At 40.0% G+C, this 15,589-nt stretch overlaps 1 pseudogene; it reads right to left on the reverse strand.

Annotated features, from left to right (window-relative positions):
* Positions 1-13,829: 13,829 nt before the first annotated feature.
* Positions 13,830-15,140, reverse strand: LOC145389835 (general transcription factor II-I repeat domain-containing protein 2A pseudogene; annotated as a pseudogene).
* Between the last annotated feature and the right edge of the window lie 449 nt (positions 15,141-15,589).

A 15,589-nucleotide genomic window follows, 5' to 3' on the forward strand; every position in this document is an offset into this window, starting at 1 on the left:
GGAAGGACAGCATGATGGCAAAAAACTGCATGACATGGAGGTGAAGTAATTTGTGGGCACCTTTCCGGCATCAAGGCATTTAGCTGTACAGGACTACCACCACCACAGCTACCAGAACTATCATAGCCACTACTAGAGCAACCACAACCATCATAACACTATTGCTGGAGAGGACATTTAGCTGGATACGACTTTGGTCAGTATGCCGTAACCATATCTATTATTTTTTTGTGCCTGCTACTTCCATATGGCTTTATATAGCTTAAGAGGCTTTTCTAGAGGGGTTAGATATACATACAGCAGACTTTCACCAACAAATGTGATGATATGTAGGGCAGGTGGCAATACTGTCAAAGCAGAGGAAGTGTGGCCAGGTGTAGTTTGCTGCAAGGGTGTGGGAAGTAACTTCATCTTGGTCAGTGTTTGTGATAAGTGGCTGCATAGGAGATGTAACGGTGGATCAAGCGGAAATGACTCACTCCGGCCCATAGCTCTTCCCGCCCTAGTCACTCCGACCCTTAGCTAATAATAATAATTAGGTTAGCTAAAAATGAGTAATAATAACAGCTGTAACAACTGGATTTCTGTCAGGAAAGGGGGGCCGGTGTGACTAGGGTGGGAGGCCAGAGTGGCCAGGGCCAGCAAAACTAGGGGCCGGTGTGACTTGAAACCCATCAAGCAGCGTGGAGAGCTGCCATTAGGTGACCACGGCTGATGCATGCAAGGATGTTGGTGCCTTTGATACGATGATACAAATTGAATTCTAAATTTGGTATAGAATATCTTATTTAACACTGATCCCTTGTCCCTTTTCAGTTAATTTACAGCCAGGTGTAGTAAGATTGGGTGAGTAATTTTGACTGGTAACCAAGGAGAAACATTCTATACTTAAGGCTCAATTTTCCATGCAACAACTTTGTAAAGATCCCTAGCTCCTTTTCAGTTAGTTGATGGCCAAGTGTATTCAGTTTGAGAGGTTAGTTTGACTATAGGTGCATTACAGTAACTAGGTTCATATTTTCATTTGTGGGTTATTTCACAGAGCTTATTGGTAGAAAGACAGTGGTTTGTCTCTACATTCATCCCATAGCACTTCGTGACCAGCCTTATATTTTGATATTTGTCTAGTATTACAGTTTAGCATTTAAGATGGAGGGATGGCAAATTTAGACCAAGTTACCTGCCCTTGGGTGGGAAAGGAGGTCCGGATGAGCGATGATGATAACAATGGACTCATTCCTAACCCCTAGTTAAGGGTTTGTCAAAGTCCATGCAACCACATCTTCATGTTAGTCATGGGAATGACCCTTTATTAGAAAACTGGCTATAGGAGCAAGAATATGTGCCTGATGTGTTACTGGGATCATCCACACCTTTCTCACCCCAAGGTAGGGTCCAGAGAGGCAGAAAAAAACTTGATAGAATGAGATACTAACCAGTGTTCATCCAGTTGAATGAGCCACATGGCCATTCTCACCATTCAGGCCCCTGGAATCCTGGTATCAAGGGGCTAGAATGTTTGCTGAGCCATTGACCATGATGAAGCAGTCTACTGTAAATGGCAGTATACAGGTTTTACTCTAACCTGGCCTAAAATTCTCTTTCCAGCCATATTCCTGAGCTGTAACAAGAGTTTAATTCATCATCCATAACAAGAGTAATTCTAGACTATAATGTTAGTCCTGAAGTGTTATGGGTAAGATGTAGATGTCGTATTGTCTTTCTGCCTTTGTGCTACAAAAAAAGCTGCAAAAGGACAAATTTAGGCCTACCTATAATCTCCAGTCTTTCAAACGCAGTGTGTCCAGGTATCTCGAAATGAACGGATCTTGAATTTGGCTCTTTTGTATTGTTTTTGCATTTTTTTTTCTTGGAAGGAATGGTGTGCGGGCTCCTTGCCTATGGTTTCTTCTTCCTTGCATTAAAAAAAAAAAAAAAAAAAAAAAAAAAGCAGCCATACTCTTTTCTTGAACTTGGCCTCAACTGCCCCTCATCTTGATAATGATCTTGTAAGAATAAACATTAGAATATATTATACTCATTTCACTTTAATTTGGTCTAAAGGTGACAACTCCCAGTCTTGAAAACTGAGCTGTAAGAAAAGCCTATTGAAATAATGCCATGCTCTTCATTTGGTTTTAAAATTCTCAGCATCTTGAATTTTTTGAGTTTGAACAATAGTTAAACACTAGAATATGATGATCATCACAAAGAAGTGCTGTGGAAAGGATAACTAGCTGTAGCATTGCATTGCTCAGCCACTGAACTATGTATGAAATGGGTTGCTGAAGACAGTGTTGGGCAAGTTGAGGTATATGGTAGTGGTAGTTGGAGTAGTAGTAGTAATAGCAGTAGTGGTAGTGTAATCTGGTGTATTTCTGCTGAATGTCTACTCTAAATGTAAATAATTTGTAATACAGTACAGTATATTCCCTCTTCTGTTGTTCTTTCCCTCATTCTTTCCTCTTGCTTCTGCCTATGGGTGACTCTACACTGAGTGACAAGCCAAGCAGTTTTCTGTACATCAGGAAGCCACTTACTATGCTCGGTTTTAACCAGGTGTCCAAATTATGGCGCCTGGTGGTTTAGTGGGAAATCAAGGCATTCCAATCGGATTGAGCTTTTATAGGTTTATATCCAAGGGATGGTTGGGGTTTATTGCTCATCAAATGCCACTCAGGGATGAGTGAGGCTGGTCACTGTCATCTTAAATGTCAGGACCAACTTGCCGAGCCCCAGACTCCTATGCTTCTCATGGGACAACATAGGATTATATGTTGGATGGAATAGATTTTTCAAAATATCGTCTTAAAAATCCTGGGAAAAAATCCCTAAGTTGTAAAATGTCATCTAATGGAAACCCAGTCTTGGCATGACACACTAGGGTCATCATGTTTTAGCCTGTGAGGGTCCATAGTGGCTTCCAGTCTGAAAACCAACACATAAGATGTAAAATTCCCGGCCAAATCCCGGTATATCCCAGCTTCCTCCACGATTGTGTCATGTCAGCTCAGAGTTGCCTGCACAAATTTTCTGCAGTAACTCTGATAGTGATTAATTTTGCATACAATAGTTCTCAACAGTAGTGATTAAGGCCTGTATAAAGTGTATGTATAGTGTAATAGTGTTCTTAAGGCCTGTATATAAAGTGTAAGGTAGTGCAATTGTGATTATGGTTAAAAAATGTTGCACAGAAGTGGAAATGTTGCACAGAAGTGATCTTGTGCCCCCATAACACCTCTATATCTTACCAAAAGGCCTTTCCTCCTTATGCTTAGATTACACCCTCTGCAAACATGGTAAGGAATTTTTTTTCTGGTTAGTCAGGATGCCTCACACTTTCCATAAGTTAGAAATTCAGTGAACTCAAAATGGCCTCAGCCCCTATTATTCCAACTTAAAGAGGTTTTACTGTATATAAAATCTATACCTATATATACAGCATCTTTGTTGTCATTGCAGCTTTGTTGGTGTGTTACTACAAATTACACTACTGTATCAGAACTGTATAGGATAAGTCTTATTTCAAAGTCTTACCTTTCATTGAAAGTATTGTTTCAGTGATGTTATTAAATAGAATTTGTTGTGTGCACTTGATGGGAAAAGGTGGAAGGAGGTAGGGAAGGCCAAGGTGATGGCTGGAAATGGTGAAGGAATGTGTGAGAAAATGAGGTGTGGAAGTTAAGGAAGTAAGAGATGATTAAGATAGAAGGACAAAATGTGAAAATAGATGCATAAGACAGTTATGGCACATTTTGTTTTTTAGCAAGGGAGTCCATGGGAATACTTTGTGTCACAGGTGCACACATAACTGCATGTAAACAGGAAAAGTACAAGTGAAGTTTATATGGATAGTTTTGCACCTGTGAAGCTGAGCCAAGATTTTGAAGGCTTGAATTGTGTGTGAAAGGTTGTGCTGCCCATTTCACTGGATGCTCTGTTTATTAGTTCTATTGTGTGCTTCCTCTTTCCTCTTTTTGGATGATTCTTATCCCATTTTATGATGGGAAGCTTGGTTGGAAGTGATGATGATAGGGTGAGGGGTGTTTAAGTCATCCTGTGACTTTCTAGGATAGATGTGTTTATCTCATTTATTCTTGCCATTAAAATTCTGTATCGCATAATCCTGCTAAGGTTTTAATTAAAACTGTGTGTAATTTGATGAAAATGGATATGTCTCATTTTCTTAGTGCATACAGGTGTTTGTTTATGGAGTCTTGCTTTCACCGTGGTATTTGGGAGTTGTCTTGCAAAGGCTGGTGTTTTCTTTTATCTGTATTGTTTTCTTGTTAGGTCCAAGGTTATACTGTATCTTGCTTTTCACCTTTAGTTATATTTTATTGCAACAGTTAAACAATTGCTTACCTTGTATCAGAGTATTGACTTTTTATTTTTTTATAGTTAAGTGTGACAGGGTTTAACAATGAATGCCCTCAACTTTTCTTTCATTGATAAAGACAAAATCTGCTTAGGTATATGTTCATTTTAACCAATGGTACTAAGTGAAATAATGTTAATATGTTTTGCTGTTGGGTATGTTAAAAATATTAGAGAATAGATTTAAAGAACCATCTGTAACCATTTCTTTATTTCAATCCTCAGATGCAGGACAAGGTGTGGCCACCAGTGCCTCCTAATGGTGGCTGTGGCAGCAAGAGGTCTTGACACTGTTCATTTAGACAAGAAGGACCCATTTACCAGAATCGCATCTCTGTTGTTCCATCATACGGTAAGCAGTAATCTGTACAGCATGTAATAACTACACTTTTGTACCCCATGCTAACCTGTTGGCCACCACTTGATGACATTACCAGTGCAGTAAGCATACACCACAGTAAACCTTCTGTATTGACTCTATTGGATACATTTATGTGAAGCTACAGAGTGTGGTGAATGTTTTTGGGTAGCAGATAGAACCAGGATTCCAGGGGCTTGAATGATGAGTGAATGGAAGCGTGACCCATTGGACTGAGCAAACTTGGGCTGTCTGGATATTGTTACTCCTCACCCTGCGCTAGGGAGGGAAAGGAGGTCCGGATGATGATGATGATGATGATGATAACAGGCCGACTGGGGACAACAATGAGCCAATGATCATTTGGCTGGGGCAGGGTGTTTTTTAAGGTGTTATGACCCACTTATACTTAACCCAAGATGTTTATATTTTATTCACATAAACTACAATATTTCCTCTAACCTCGGAAAGAAACTGGCTCTGTAAGTGGTACATGGTTGGAGGGGGAGTGAGTTGAATAGGAGGTGTTCTGCGCGGTTGGTGAACGTGGGTCTCCGAGGCAAATGCCAGGCAGCATTGCAGGTGGATGTCATGCCGCTTGTGGGACAAAGTTTAAGAGGTGACTTCTGTGCTCTATAGCACATAAAAAACAAGTTACTTCCTAATTTTCAGTTATAAGGACACTTGTTGCACTGTACTGTGGTATGGACATAGCCTACAAGAGCACAATCGCAAGCACTACACTTAGCACTAAATATGCTACATGAGCATAATAGCAGTTAAGGTTATGATGTTCTTATAATTTTTACATTTCCTCACTAATCATATCACTTATTGTCATTTGTTACTACAGAGTCACCTACAAGGTGCTGAAGTAACGTACTGTAATTATGCCAGGTTGTCACATGAGGGAAAAAATGTAGCACTTGACTTCACCAAAGATAGTCACTCATTTGCTTATTTTTCTACCACTAATTACATGTTATGCACTTACAAAGTAGTTTTCTGTCTCTGTAAGTACTCATCTTTGGTCACAGAAAACTACAGAATAACAGTCTAGAATAATGCTTGTATCGAGCATCACTTTCACTTTCGCTGTTGTGTAGTACACAGCAGTGTCACTCACCATTGTCTCCATGCTCATTATTACACAAATTATTTATTTTCTAACATATTGAAACTGGGTATGTACACATTACAGTATATCCTGAAGTGTTTGGAGGTGTGGTACACTCAGAAGCACTCCTACTGTCACTGTCACTTGTGTGTTGCTCACTGCATTGTCACTCACCCTTGTCTCCTTATTCACTGTTACACTGATTTTATATTTTTATGCTTTGCGCAGTGGCAGTATCGTAACCAATGAGGTCTTGCCTAAGTGACGTATTTGTTGCTGCTGTAAAGCTCGAAATTGGGAAAAGTTTCAATACCATCTCAGCACTTCTGCGGCACCTCGGTTTGGGTTACCTTTCCTAGAAGGGTAGTCAAGTCGTACCCCACCTGCTCGTGGTGACCTCGCAGACACCCTGTTTTTTTTTCCATTTCTGTTTTTTGTGCTTTTTTTCCTTCGGTTTTCTTTTTTCCTCCTAAATTAGGGTGACACAAACGGGGGCGGCGCTACCCGGGTTTTTCCCGGGTAGTATTGTATACACGTTTTGCTGTTGTTGTCATTTTTTTTTTTTTCTCCCTTATCATGAGTAAACAACACCAGTGCCCTCGCTGCAGTAGGTCTGTAGCAAAAAGTGCACAAGCACTGAAGTGCGCCTACTGCAGTGAGTGGATTCATATAGCTTGTGAAAATTTGGATGCAGGCGACTATCCGTTCATGAAGAGGAGCCACCAGCTGGGCTTTCGCTGGTTGTGTAGCCAGTGTGTTGCACCAGCAGACGAGGTCTTGGCTGGTGGAGGAAGTAGTACCAATAAGGAGTATGATGATAAAGTCATTGGGCCAATCTTTCAAGCAATCAGAGACGTATCAAATAGACTGGAGGCACTAGAGACCAAGGTCTCATCACCTATGGCAGTCACACAGGATCAGGCCAAGTCATTTGCGGATGCTGTTCGTGGGTCTCTCGTGGGGGGAGGGAAGGATCTGCCTGGGGGCGTGATTGAGATCAGTGCTCATGGCCAGAAAAAAGCCATTCATAGTCAGCATGTACTGATTGTGAAACCAGAGAGTGGCGCTAGTGCCCTGACAAATCAGATGGGACCAGAAGACATCAGAGGCGTACTTAACTCGGTACCGGTTGACAGCTGCCTTAAGACCAAGGCTGGTGGGCTGGTAATGAAGTTTCCGTCAGCTGAGGCCAAGGGGGAAGCAACTGGGGTGCTGACTGATCATTTTGGCTCTGAGGGCACTTTTTGCGTATCAGAGCTAAAGAAAATGTTGCCTAAAATGACCGTGACAGGCCTTTCCTCTTCCTTGGATGACTCTGACATCATTCCAAATATTCTGAGAAAAAACAATAAAATTAAGATGCTCGTTGATCGAGGTTGTACCCTCAACCTTCTCTTCACAAGAACAAGGAATGACACCAAAAGTGCTGTCTTGAAGATGTCGCCAGAGGTGAGATCCTCCATTGTAGAACAGGGCAATTACATCTATGTGGATCTTACAAGATGCCGCGCTTTCAATAGATTCTGGGTTACACAGTGTCATCACTGTCAAGGCTTTGGTCATACATTTGAGAGATGTTCTAAGAAAAGTGATGAACCTAAATGTGTCTTTTGTGCTGGAGCCCATAAGTCCAAGGACTGTAGTAACAGAAATTCTCCCAAATGCATCAATTGCTCCTCTTTAAGACATCAAGATGCTAATTCAAAGTCACAGGTGGTTGCCCATTTTGCTTCAAGTAGAGAATGTCCAATTATGATTTCTCATAGGAATAGATTGATTGAAAACACCAATTTTGACCATTCAAAAAACTGACTACATCCCTCTTGAACCAGTTAAGGATGGGTCTTTTAAATATTCGTTCCATCCGTAATAAGATAGACTATATTAATGAAACCCTAAATCAGCATGAGCTTGACATATTGTGCTTGACTGAAACCTGGTTGTATGAGTCTGATATCGATATTATTCGTAATGCCTTGCCTAAGACACATTCTATTATTAGTATTCCCAGGCCTGCTGCTGACTATCCAGGAGGAGGCGTAGCACTCATCTACTCTGCAGCACTTGCAAACGTTTCTCTCATTGACTCAGATCTGACCCCATCTTCATGTGAATTTATGGAAGTATTAATAAATTTCCATCAGAATACCATTAGAATTGCAATTGTTTATCGACCAAGTCATCCGGGTGGAGATCGAGGTTTTTATGGAGGAGTTTGGGCAGTTTCTTGAAGGGTTTTCTCTTAAACCTGGAGGACTTCTTGTTTGTGGTGATTTCAATTATTGGGTTGACAGTCCAGAGTCAAAACCATTTTCTTCAGAATTCCTTGAGTTGATCACCCAGAACAATTTTTTCAATCATGTGAGTAATCCATCTCATGTCTCTGGACATGTCCTTGACTTGATCTTGTCCCCTGTTGGTTGCAGGCGCGTATCAGATGTGGAGGTTGACTCATTTGACCCCGTCATCTCTGATCATGCTCTGATCACTCTTAGTTTTGATGTCCCGAAATCCCCTTCATATAAAAAGGTCATCAGGTTCAGAAATTACAGGAATGTTGACCGCCAGTTGATGTGTCTTGAAATTGATCAACGTTTAAACTCCATTGATTCTTCCAGTCTGTCTTCTGATGAGTTAGTTGATATTTACAACAACGAGCTTAGGTCAGTTTTTGACCATTATTGTCCTGAGGTAGTAAAAACAATTACTGTACGTGATGATTCTCCATGGTATGGTCCATCCATTAATTCCTTGCGGAGACAACGTAGAAAGGCAGAACGTGAGTGGTGCTTGCAGCGGACCGAAGTAACTCGTTTGTGTTATGTTTTTGCGAGAAGAGCAGTCATTCACACTGAAAAAGCCCAAAAGGCTAGGTATTATCAAAATAAAGTTGATTCATGTGATGGTGATAAAAAAAAACTATCTGCAGTTGTGAACAATTTGGTTGGTCGGAGGAATGTAATTGTTAAACCAACTTCTGTATCTGATACCCAATTGGCTTCTGATTTTGCTTTAATTTTTACAAGTAAGATATCTTGCATAAGAAGTGATTTAGACAGAAGTTCTCCTAGTGAAGCATACTCAGTTGACTTCCAGCCATGGTGCACCGGGGATCATTTGCTTTCGACATTTCCTTCGCTGGATGTAAACAAAGTCAAATGTTACATCAGAGAACTTAATAAAACATTTTGCTCACTCGATCCATGTAACATGTCACAACTGCCTGATGTGTATGAGCACGCTGCAGACTTTATCTGCAACATAATAAATAGATGCTTCTTAGAAAGTAATTTTGTGCAGTCTGAGAAACGTGCTTTGCTTAGGCCCCTAATTAAGAAACCTGGTCTTGATGTCGAGAGCATAACAAATTATCGTTCCGTCTCTAACCTGTCTTTTTTATCCAAGATTATTGAGCGGGCCGTACTCGATCAACTTGTACCACTACTGGAACACAACAGAGTTGTTCCTGTTGTTCAATCAGCTTACAGAAAATACCATTCAGCTGAAAGTGCACTAACAAGGATTCAGTGTGACTTGGTGGCAAACACTTGTAGTGGGATGTCCTCTCTCCTAGTTCTGTTGGATCTGTCTGCAGCTTTTGATACAGCAGATCATAAACTGTTGTTGGACGATCTGTATTTTTATATTGTTCGTGATAGTTCCCTTTTGCTCCTCAAGTCGTATCTGTCGGACAGATTTCAGAGGGTGGTTGTTGATTACGCTAGTTCTGATTCTGCTCCCCTTCTATTTGGAGTCCCTCAATGATGAGTTTTGGGCCCAATTCTATTTACTATCTACACAAGTAGTTTATCGTCTCTACTTGATGCTCATGATGTGTCCTATCATTTTTATGCTGATGACACCCAGCTCTATGTTAAGATGTCAAATATCAACGATAGTAAGACAAAGTTTGAATCTCTAATGTCTGATATTAAGATTTGGATGGCTAAGAGGAAACTTAAGCTGAATGATGATAAAACTGAGATCATCATCATCAGAGGAAACAGAAGGGGTGATGACACTGACAATGCCCTGGCTTTGAACATTGGCGTGTCACAGCTGCATCCAGTCAGTTCTGTTCGAAAATTGGGTGTTTATTTTAATTCTAAGTTAAATTACAAAGAACATATTAATCAGGTTGTAAGAGGGTGTAACTTGCATATCAGAAATCTGTACTCTGTGAGAAGATTCCTGAATAGACGGTGCCTCTTGTCATGGACATGCTTACTAATTTTTGTGTGAGCTCTGCGCTTGATAGGGTTCAGTTGTTTTGTGTTTTAATTGTTCTGTAATAATTATTCATTATGAACTCGTTTATGAATTTAGTAATTCTCCAGTTTTGTGTTTATAATTATATTATCTATCTATCTATCTATTGCCCGACGCCCTAATCCCACAAAGGGTGGCCGCAGACAAAACGCCTCCAAGTCACTGTCACCCACCATTTGACTAGCCTCCCCCCAACTCACCCCCCCCTTCCTCAGATACCCTTTCAACTCCATCCCTCCACCTCATCCTCGGTCTACCCCTCCCTCTCCCTCCCTCCACCTCACCTACATACACCCTCTTAGTCAATCTTTCATTCTCCATTCTCTCCACATGTCCAAACCACCTCAGTGTATTTCTCCTAATCTTTTCAACCACATCCACATCTACCCCACAACGTTCCTTCACTTCTTCATTCGTCAACCTGTCCCTCCACGTCACTCCACATGCTCCTCTCAAGTAACTCATTTCCACTGCTCTCACTCTTGACTTGTTCCCCTCTTGCAAGGTCCACGCCTCGCTTCCATACGTCAGGGTAGGGATCACAATACCATCATGCAGTGACTTCTTAACTTCCATCCTCACCTCCCTATTTCTCATCACTGCTTTCAGTGTACCAACAACCTTCCTTCCCTGCTGTACCCTTTCACGTACTTTATCCCCCAAAGTTCCATCCTTACTCATCACACTACCCAAGTACTTGAATGCACTCACATTCTCCATATCCTCACCATCCAACCTTTAGTATATTTTGTAGTAAGGTTGAAATTTTATATAATACAGTAGTTTGCAACATCTTAAAAGACCAATTGGTAACCTTGGGTAACTGATGGAGTCGAGGGAGGGAGCTGTTCGTCTGTGACTCACTCCTTGACTGATCTGTGTGGTGTTAGCAACCCCTGAGACGAACAGCTCCTGCCTTCTGTTTCCTCGATTGTGTACAAGTGGTCCAGAGGTTTACTTTAGTTCATGTGGTCACCTTACAGCTAAGTTAATGGCTTAACCTTACCTTTTAATATTTATGTGTTAGGGTATTACTGTTCTGCTTAACCAGTTAGGTTTTGACGAATTAGAGAAAAGCGAAGTTTCTCCCATTATTCCTGCAAGCTTGTTTGGCAGTGTTAACCTTGGTGAGACTATTTAATGATTGTATAATGTGTAATATATATCAAACTTTTTGCTCAGTTTTATATTCCTAATATGATTCGTTCACTTTTTACGGGTTACTTGTTTGGCCATGTTACAATTAGAATTTTCTTCCTCTAGACAGTAGAATTCGTAACACTCTTAACATTGGTCCATGCAGTGGTCTTGTCTCGTGTTGATTATTGTAATTCACTGTGGGTTGGTCTTCCAAATAATATACTAACAAAAATTCAGTCTGTGTTGAACAGGGCGGCACGGCTTATCTTTGGTCTCCCCCCGAGAACCTCAACTACCCCGTTTCTGATTGAGTTGCACTGGTTACCAGTAAAGGCTAGAATTGAATTTAAAGTGTATCTTATTACATTCAAGGTTCTTAAGTTTGGTGAACTGAAGTATCTTGCTGAATTGTTAAAACTCCCATCGACACGCCCAGGTGTGATGTTATGCAGTGAAGATGATTCCTTGCGTCTTGAGGAGCCTGGAGCCATTCACCAGTCATCTTTCGCTGATCGTTCTTTTGTCTATAGAGCCCCTAGATTATACAGTATAATAGATTGCTATTGTCCATGAGACAACTCTCTTCTGCTGAATCCTTTAAGAGACAGCAAAAAGCCTTTCTTTTTTAAAAATGCTACGTCCTGAAGAGAGGTATTATGACAGATGATTGTAGGGTTTAATTATTGCCCCTTTCTTTTCCTCCTCTTCTTTTTTTCTTTTTTTTTTTGTTTTTTTACTGATGAAGTTTGTATTGTATATGAGAGATGTCACAATTCTTGTAACTGTAAAAATAATGTATATTTGTTTCCAGAGCTAGAGAATTCCCTATGGAAGGACTGGTGCTTTTGAGAAACAAAAGACCAGATTATTACTGTATTATTATTATTATTATTATTATTATTATTATTATTATTAATTTGGGAGACATGTTATGTACTGGAGGTGAGGCTGGAGCATCTCTTTGGCCAAAGTAAGGAGTGGTTTGAAGAAATTCAGGGAGCTGTTGCCTCTCCTGACATTGAGAGGGCTCTCCTTCCATGCTAAGGGATCTTTGTAGGCAGCATGTGTTAGGAATGTAATGCTGTATGGTAGTGAGACCTGGGCAGTAAAGGAAGAGGATGCTGTATTTGTTGGCTCAAACATACAGAACTGACAGTGATTAGATGGATGTTTAGTGCATCCTTGAACGCAAGGCATGGGGGGGCTAGGTTTACAACTAAAGTATTTAGAGGAAGGATGGGACTAGAGATGTATTGGTGTTGTGATGAGGAGGGGTAGACTGAGATGATAAGGGCTTGTGGAGGGGATGGAGAATGACAGTTTGGTGCAAAAAGTAAGAAAAGTGAACTTCGAGGGTAGGGTTGCAAGAGGCACACTGAAAAAGACCAGAGATGAGGTCATAGTGTGACCTCAGGGGTAAGGGACTGAACAGGAAGGCTGCCAGAGATCAAGCAGGATGGAGAGCTGCCAGTAGGTGATCAAGGCCAATGTATGCAAGCATGCTGGAACCTCTATAAATGATATGATATGTTATGAATCTCATTATGCCTTTACTTTCTCCACCTCACAGGTAACAGCGCCTGAGAATACATAGCAGAATTATCCACCAGACAGACCTAATGGCCATCGACGAGACTCATCAGAAAATATGACTGGAGAAGGTAAGAGTTTTAAGATGTAGTTTTTCATTGTCTTGTTTGCACAGTCTTATGGTTCTAGGTTAACAGATACATCCTGTAGTTTTCCTATAGTTTTTGTCTATTGATGTTATGATTACTGGTATATTTTCAGCATATTCATTTACATAAATGTGGCAAACTGCTTTGTACATTCTCTAAATCATCCAGAGGAAGTTTTGTGCATGGGGAAATTCACCTTACATATAATCGTCTTCCCATCCCTATTCTCCAGCACAGGGATGTGGGTAGCATAGTGAAATTAAGTAAGAAAATGGTCAAGTAGGAATAAAAATCAGTCAGGTGCATGGGTTATTGGCCTTCACATTTATTTATCCACCATTCAGTACTCTGAAATTTGAAGACTTGTTTCATGAGTTGTATAACATCTACCACTGAGGTCATGCCCATTGTGATGCAGCATTTATTTCTGTTCATCACATTTTAATTCATCAGCATCAATACCTGTTTTATTATATATTTTATGATTTATTATTTTAATACTTTCATTTGCTAAATAATGGTATAAGTCAGGGGTGTGCAACATTTTTTCCCAAAGGGCCACTAGTCATGACTCTGTTGGTATGAAGGGCCACATAACCTTACTATTTCACGTTATTTACTACGATCGAAGACTTATTATGTGGATTATACTGATAAAGATAGATAATTAGTTGTTACTGATTTTATTTAAATTGGGATCATAAAAATAAGAATTGGCTGAAACAAAAGTATTTTCCTTACTATCAATGAGCAAATGAAAGGCTACCTTATTATTATAGCGTACAAATATAAATAATTACTTGTTATTGGTTAACTGGGATCATTAAAATAAGAATTATCAAACGCAGACACATTTTCCTTACCATCAATGAGCAAATGAAAGGCAGCCCTAGTGAGATGGTTGATGATGCATTTGGAACACCAACTCATCAATATCAGGCTGTATGGATGATGTGGCTACATGCAGGGTACTTTCCAAATGTTCATCAGTAAGTGAAGACCTATACTTGTTTTTAACCAGATTCATTTTTGAAAAGAGCTGCTCACATACATATGTGCTACCAAACACTGCCATCATTTTCCTTGCATGAGCAGACAGTTTTGGATACACTGTCACTGATACATGCTTCTTATAAAACTGGTATACTGAACTATCATCAAACTTCTTTCTTAGTTTATCATTGCATTGTAGTTCAATTATTTCCATTTGCATGTCCTCGGGAATTGCTTCCACATCCACAGAAAAAGGAGAAGCAAAGACTTCAATGGCTTGTGAATGTTTCTTGAGGTCATTAAATCTTTCTGAAAATTCCTCTTGTAAGACTGCCAACTTGTCACCATACTTCTGATACTGAAGGTTGCTAGTGTCATGGTTTTTCAGTGTAGGAAAGTGGGCTGAGTTATGGATTCTGATTTGTGACTCCCACAGACGCAGTTTTATCTGGAAGCCTTTGATCAGTGAGACCAACTCATTTATTAGTTGATCTTTTCCTTGAAGTCTAACATTCAGTGCACTAAGATGATCAGTTATATCTACTAAAAATGCTAAATCACATCTCCATTCTTTATCTCTCAATTCAGGGATAGCATTACCTTTCATATCTAAGAACAGTACAATTTCTTCCAAAAGTTCATATGCTCTCTTCAACATTCCTGCTTTGCTTAGCCACCTGACCTCACAAAAATACTTCACATCACTGTACTCTGCTTCAATGTCTGCCATTAACTGCTGAAACTTGCGGTGATTTAGACCTCTTGACCTAATGAAATTGACAGCTTTCACAAGAATATTAGTCACATGCTGAAAGTTTATTGTCTTTGCACATAAAGCTTCCTGGTGTATGATATAATGCAGGACAATAAGTGAACCTGAGCCAATATTTTGAGACTCCATTCTGGTCTTCAGTAATCCAACAACCCCATTTCTTTGACCAGACATCGCAGGAGCACCATCTGTTGTAATGCAAACTAAATTAGTGTAGTCCAGTCCAATCCTTGCCAATACTTTTTCCAATTCATCAAAAATATTTTGTCCTGTTGTGGTCCCCTTCATGCTTTGTAGTGAAGCCATTTCCTCTGTAATATTATAGTCATTGTCAACACCCCTAATATACACAGCAAGTTGTGCAGTGTCTGTGGTGTCACAACTCTCATCAAGAGCAACAGAGTACGCAGAAAAAGCACTAACTCGCTTGACCATTGTACTTTCAATACTCCCTGAAAGACTGTCTATTCTTCTAGCAACAGTATATCTTGAAAGGCTTATGTTTTCAACTTGTTTCTTTTTGTCAGGAAACATATTGTCCGAGGCTACACACAAACATTCTTTAACTACCTCACCATCAGAATAGGGCTTGAGTCTATTTGCAAGGATTTGACTAATCAAGAAGCTTGTTTTGAGAGATGCATCATATTCCTTAACTTTCTTTGTAAACAATGACTGTTGTCCTTTCAGAGATTTCTGCAAGAATGATATTTTTTCCTTGCGTGCTTCACCTGTCATATTTTCATATTCTTTGTGCTTTGTGATGTAGTGTCTATTGATGTTATATTCTTTTAAAACAGAAATGGTTTCATGGCACACAAGGCACAATGCTTTTCCCCCTGATTGTGTGCATAAATATTGTTCAGTCCATTTCTCTTGAAAAT

The sequence above is a fragment of the Coenobita brevimanus genome, unplaced genomic scaffold (genome assembly GCF_032717465.1).
Source record: "Coenobita brevimanus isolate Jiangsu-jjx unplaced genomic scaffold, ASM3271746v2 jjx.HiC_scaffold_2539, whole genome shotgun sequence".
Taxonomy (NCBI): Eukaryota; Metazoa; Arthropoda; class Malacostraca; order Decapoda; family Coenobitidae; genus Coenobita; species Coenobita brevimanus.